Raw genomic sequence first — 6,275 nt, forward strand, 5'->3', positions numbered from 1 at the left:
GCGGTCGGAGGCTGCGCTTGGTGGGTCAAGAAATGGAGACACCCATGATGGAGAAGGCTGCAGGCTTGTGGCTTTGGGCAGCAGGAGGAAAGCTGCTGCTCCACCTTCAGGTTTGCAGCTCGGGAATAGTCAGTGCCCTGGCAATGGTGAGCACCCGAGGTGGCAGAGCCCAAACCCCGCAGCGGCACCGGGAGTGTCAGGACCAACGTGGGCACCGCTGGAGGGAGCAAGAACATGGAAAGGTACATACAAGTACAGTACTGCATGGATCAAAAAAAATGAAATTTAAAGCAGCAGAATGATGTTTTCCTTTGTTGTAACTTCAATTCCAGGTATGTAGATTTTTTTTTCTTCTTTTCCAAATCTGCAATCAGTGTTGGCCAGAAATGAGAAATGGATTGGTTTTTCAACTGTGCCGTGCTCCAGGTCAGCTTGATAACATGGGAAATGGCAGGCTAATAGGCAGTTTAACACCAATTAACAGACCACTTTATAATAGATTAGCATTCTGAGTCTGTTCAGTTGATAATTACAACAATTAACTCTCTGAGCTTGCACGCACTTTGGAGCAGAAATTTGGTACCTTTGTTTACGTTGAAGAAGGAAATGCACGGAGCAGGTATGGACCCTTTGAAGTGTTACGGTCAGTCAGGACCGCAAGCATGCTAAATGTGGGCTTGCTCGTGAAACGTGCTTGCAGGTGACATCCTCCCAGGTGGCAGTGACCATATAAAGGACTATTTCAGCCTTAGGTGAGCACAGCTGCAGGCAGAGGCTGAGATAGAACGTGTTGCTGTGGTTCAGATGAGCTGCGAGAGGCATTGATGCTGCAGAATGGCTCTGTTAATCCTTGCTTCAGGATCCCTGATCTCAAACTGATGGATTCCCCACCTACTTAGGCCAGTTTAGCACTTGTAGCTGAAGTCAGGCTCAAATACGCCTTTTCCTGTTGGGAGAACTAACAGTGAGAAGTGTTTGGTAAGAGGCAGCTCCATACTGATGCTTACAGTGAGACCCTCCGAAGACCATGGCATCCAGCATGACTGTCGTGAATTCTTTGGGAGAACTCCGTCAGGTCTTGAATCCTTCAGGAAATGTGAGTGCTGCTGCCATAGTGATTCCTCTGAATGGTTTATGGAGGGCTGCTGGAAGCCAGTGCGTGTCGGTGGTTATCCTTGGGGACCGGAGGCAGAGCCAGGGAGAGGTCAGTAAGATGGACCCGTTGGCTTTGGGGATGTGTGGCCAGGTCTTCGGTCACTTTGTCTTTAATGGTCACAGGATCTTCTTCATAATTCTTGGCTTACTGTTGACTTTGTGCATCTCATTTAATTCCGTTGACCTCCTCTCTTAAATACTGTGAATTCTCCTTATGAGAAATGCACAAGGTGAGCTCTGTTTATGGGTATTTCTTAAACATTCAGGCATCAGTCAAGGCTAACGCAGCAGGGGAGCTTTGCAAAGCTTTACATTTGCAAATGTAGCCTGTTTGGGTATTTCTTCAGTCCTGTGCAGATTAATAAAATAAACCACTTGACGCATGCGGCACCAACCCTGGAGGGCAGCGATCCAAATCCCACTTCCTCTGGAGGATGGATTTCTGTATCGTCACGGAGCCAGGATCTGCCCTGGCAATGGGGAAAAAGAGGCTTAAAGGAAAAACTGGATTTTTACACTAAAAGTGTGTTGTTTGGATCGTATGGCTGCATTGTTTTTGTCATGCCGTGCTGTACTGGAATAATTGGATGTATGCAACAAGAAGCCTGGGTGACGGTGGGTTTGTCAAGGAGCTGAACAGGACACCTGAAAGCAGAGACTGCAGTTAAAAATTGTCATCGTTTTCCTTTACCCCAGCAGAGCTCACGTCCCCCGTTCTTGACATTTCATAAAACCGCACACACGGTGAACGTCGCCGTTCTCCCCTTGTTTGGAAACAATCTAACGGAACAATAAAGAGGTGAAATCATCAAGATAAGTGGCATTAATGATGCTACAGTTGTAAATAAAAAAAGCCTTGACTTTTCCCAGAGATGGCTCATCGGGGTTTAAGTATCACAAGGGACAACGCTGTGATCTGCACTGTCCCAGTGGGACATCCCTGCCTGTAGAAATCCCGGCAGCAGAGATGGGGTGGATGTCACAGAGGACCATCCCTGTGGGATAAAGTCCCCTGGTGTTTCTGGGTACTGCAAGTCCTTCCAGAGGAGGCTGGGGCAAGGCAGAGATGCTAAACCGGCTTTAGCTGCTGCCTCTTGCTTGAGCCTTGGTGGGGGCTATGGGGTCCCATAATAATGTTACAGCTCCCTGGAGAGTGGCAGGGCTGGCTATGGAGGGGGGAAAGCTGCATTAGCACAGGGGACTTGGAATACATGGCTTGTGTTTCTAGTACTAAAAGGTGCTCCAACTTTCTGAAATCTATAGATGAGGTTCTTCAATTCATGTATTCTTCTGGAAAAAATTGCATGTTTGACAGTCTTGACGGAAAAAGAGGGAGTTAGCATACGACACAACTTGGTCGCTAAGGGATTGAAGTAAAAAAATCAGTGACTTGTATACTGGGTGCCTTAAAAGAGCCCATTTCATAAGGCTGAAAGCAATTTGGGGCTAAGTCAGCTGGGAAGAAGAATTTGGCAGAAAAATGGGAGTAATTAGGAAAGTTGATTAGGAGTTCAAAATTCCTCAGTCAAGGAGGATAGCTGCTGCTTTGAGAAACCTTTGTCTTGTTCAGAAAATTAGAAGTTTGTTTCCCTTCAATGTTACCAAAGAAGAACTTCTTTTTTCTTCTCCTGCCTGTACAGGGCATTCCATTTCACCGCTTGGTGCTCAACAGAAGGCAAACCCTCTGCTGAGCCACTTAAAATATAAACGTCGTGCGATGCACTCCGTGGGGCATGGAGCAGATGTTTGAGAGCACAGCTGCTAGATGCCCTTATTGCTAGTTGCTCAGAGCTTTTTAGAGTCTAATATCTCCCTATGGTTATATTAAAGAACATTTTTCGCTCCCCAACGTGCCTTGGATGAGCTCTTCAGCTCAGAGTGTCCCCCCATTCCCTGGCCAGGGACCTCCTGCCCTCGGCATCACTGCCTGTCCTGGGGAGAAACCTGCTCCCCTTGACCTTGACATGTCTCGCTGGTGGAGGAGTTGGGTTGATGGGCTGTAAAAGGCACCGCTTTTAGTTGTTGTCAGCAAGAAGTCTGATTGCTGACACGGAGGTGATAAAACGGCATCTTCAGGGATGCATCAACTCTTCCCTCCCCAAAGGAGGTGGCGGGCCAGGTCCTCGGGCTCAGGTGAGCAGAGCTGCCACGGATCAGGCTTGCAAGACATTAACTTGCATCCAGCTCTGGAGCCCTCAGCACAAGGATGGGCCAGGTCCTCGGGCTCAGGTGAGCAGAGGATCAGACTTGCAAGACATTAACTTGAGTCGAGCTCTGGAGCCCTCAGCACAAGGAGGACATGGACCTGTTGGAGCGGGGCCAGAGGAGGGCTACTAAAATGCTCCGAGGGCTGGAGCCCCTCTGCTCTGAGGCCAGGCTGGGAGAGTTGGGGGTGTTCAGCCTGGAGAAGAGAAGGCTGCGGGCAGAGCTGAGTGCGGCCGGTCAGGGCTTCAAGGGGGCCCAGAGGAAAGGGGGGGACAAGCTTTTTAGTAGGGCCAGCTGGGACAGGACAAGGGGGGATGGCTTTAAACTGAAGCAGGGGAGGGTTAGACTGGATCTAAGGAAGAAATTGTTTCCAGTGAGGGTGGTGAAACCCTGGCAGGGGTTGCCCAGAGAGGGGGTGGAGGCCCCGTCCCTGGGAACATCCCAGGCCAGGTTGGCCGGGGCTGTGAGCAACCTGATGTGGTTCAAGGTGTCCCTGCTCCTGCAGGGGGGTTGGGCTGGGTGACCTCTAGGGGTCCCTTCCAACCCAAACCATTCCATGATTCTATGATTCTAACTCTCACAAATAATATCTCATTTTCTGCTGCCTATGCCATATATCAAATATTGCAGTTGTTTGGGCTTTGCGTCCCGGTGAGCGTAAAAGGAGGACAGATTTCAGACCTCTAGGAGAGTCCTTGTCTGTGGTTGAAAGCCTGCAGACAGGACCGTGTTTCTAACAAACGTCTTCATAATACTTAACATTCAATAGAGTAAAAGGAGAATAATGAGCACTGCAGCTATCCCAGGTTAGTAATTACCACTGTCATTATTAATTTTCCAGAGCAATCCCGTCAAATGAGTCATTATTATCTCAATTCCTTAGCCAGGACTGATTGATTCTTTCTCCCTGTTGTGCCTGATTTCATATAATGTCTGAGAACAATATAGAACTCTAAAGTCAGTGTAATTCTAATGCAGACTAATTCTAAATAACCAAATCCCTTGCCTGCAGCTCTGTTTAGATCTGATGCTTTATACTGCTTAATTGAAATAAATACCCCATTCAAAAAAAAGGTCATGTTATTTTAAAGATGGTTGTAGTTATGTCAGAGGAAGAAAAATGCTATCAGAAGTGATTAGCTTTTAACGTACATCCCGTACCTATCGCTGTCCTTCATTCCCAATAATCGTGTTGCCTCTATGCCATGCAACATAAACTGCATTGGATTAGCCCTGACAGCTGCGGCTGAGTCGTTCTGTGCAAAAATAAAGTGTTTCTGCCCATTTTGGATGCGAGATGAAACCCTACCCAAGCTCTGAGATGTGTTCATCCCAGCTGTAGCCAGTGAGCAGGGAAAGCACTAAGAATTCCCGGGGAAGCCCTTGGTTGGTGAAGCGATGCTCTGCCACCTGGGAGCAGGCGGGCAGCTTCAGCGCGGGGTAGAAGAAACAAGGGGATGGCAGTTAAGGGTACCGTCCCCTCTAATGCATCCCAAGTATTCCCGTCCCGTCACTCAGCACGCTCCATCGAAGTCATCGGAATGCCACTGGGGGCAGGGATTTGTGCCAGCCCCGGATCTGGCCTGCGTATTTCAATGTTATGTCTGAGTTGGCGTTGACCAGGAGCTTCACAGCACCTTGCGGGAGCGGCGTGGCGTAGTCTGAAATAAGTGTCGATAATCTTCAGCAGTTTGTAATGTTCATTTTGACCATTTACAAGGAAGGGATATGTTGGTTAGTCTGGTTGTGTGGCTCTTTTTTTTTTTGGAGGAGAGGCTAAACGTGATGGTTTTCCAGCTCTCTTTCATTAGCGGTCTTCTGTCAGCAGACCTAAGTACGAAGGAGTTCACTGCAAGACAAGGCGAAGGATTGTCAGGGTTGTCAGGCTCTGGAAGGGGCTGCCCAGGGAGGTGGTCGAGTCCTCCTCCCTGGCGGTATTTAAAAGAAGGGTAGATGAGGTGCTTAGGGACAGGGTTTAGTGGTGGGATGGCAGGGTTAGGGGAATGGTTGGACTCGATGATCTTAAGGGTCTTTTCCAACCAAAGTGATTCTATGATTCTATTCTATCTCTGTGGGGCTGGTGATGTGTTTCTTGCCTCTACAGAAATGGTGAGGTAGCTGAGGTGGAATGATTACCTTTCCTTTAAAAAAATCAGAAACCCACTTCTTGCATTTTTCTTGAGCTGGAGGGAGGGAAAGGAGAAGGAGAGAGCAGTTACTTTACAACCCTGACCTTTTTGTCCCCAAGAGTTCCAACGCAGGCAGACTGGAGAAGAGCAGACTATAAACTAGGAACAGCAAGCAGCGGGGTTGTAGATGGTACCCTTAGCGTTGGACCTTTTTTTTTTTTCCTAAGACTAGAAAGATATAATCATAGAACCATAGAATATTTTGGGTTGGAAGGGACCCCTAGAGGTCATCTAGTCCAACCCCCCTGCAGGGAGCAGGGACACTGCTAACTAGATCAGGTTGCTCAGAGCCCCGTCCAACCTGGTCTTACGATGGTTTAATCCTGAACCGACAGCCTAGGAATTTTGGTCTGCACTGGCAGGGAAGACTCTTGTGCCGCTTTATCAGCGCAAACCGCGTAAGCCATGTGCATCAGTGGCCGCTGGACCCATGCGAAGGCCCCTCAGTGCTGCCGGACCCATCCGGCCAAGGGGGCGAGGGTGCTGCATCTCACCCTGCCAGAGCAGCCGGGCCCTGCCGGCACAGCTCAAACTCTGCAAGCAGCTCCCAAGCGAAATCGTACCCACGTTTGGTAAGCGGGAACGGGGCCAGCAAGCTGGGTGTTCGCTGCAAAGCAGCAGAGAGGCTGTTCGCTTCTTCCCGCGCTCCCAGTGACCTTTTTCCCTGGCCCCACTCGGAGAGGAGGGATGAGGAGCTCCGTGTCGCTGCTCTCGGCGTGTCTTGGC

The sequence above is a fragment of the Egretta garzetta genome, unplaced genomic scaffold, assembly GCF_000687185.1.
Source record: "Egretta garzetta isolate BGI_Z169 unplaced genomic scaffold, ASM68718v1 scaffold228, whole genome shotgun sequence".
In the NCBI taxonomy this organism is placed as follows: domain Eukaryota; kingdom Metazoa; phylum Chordata; class Aves; order Pelecaniformes; family Ardeidae; genus Egretta; species Egretta garzetta.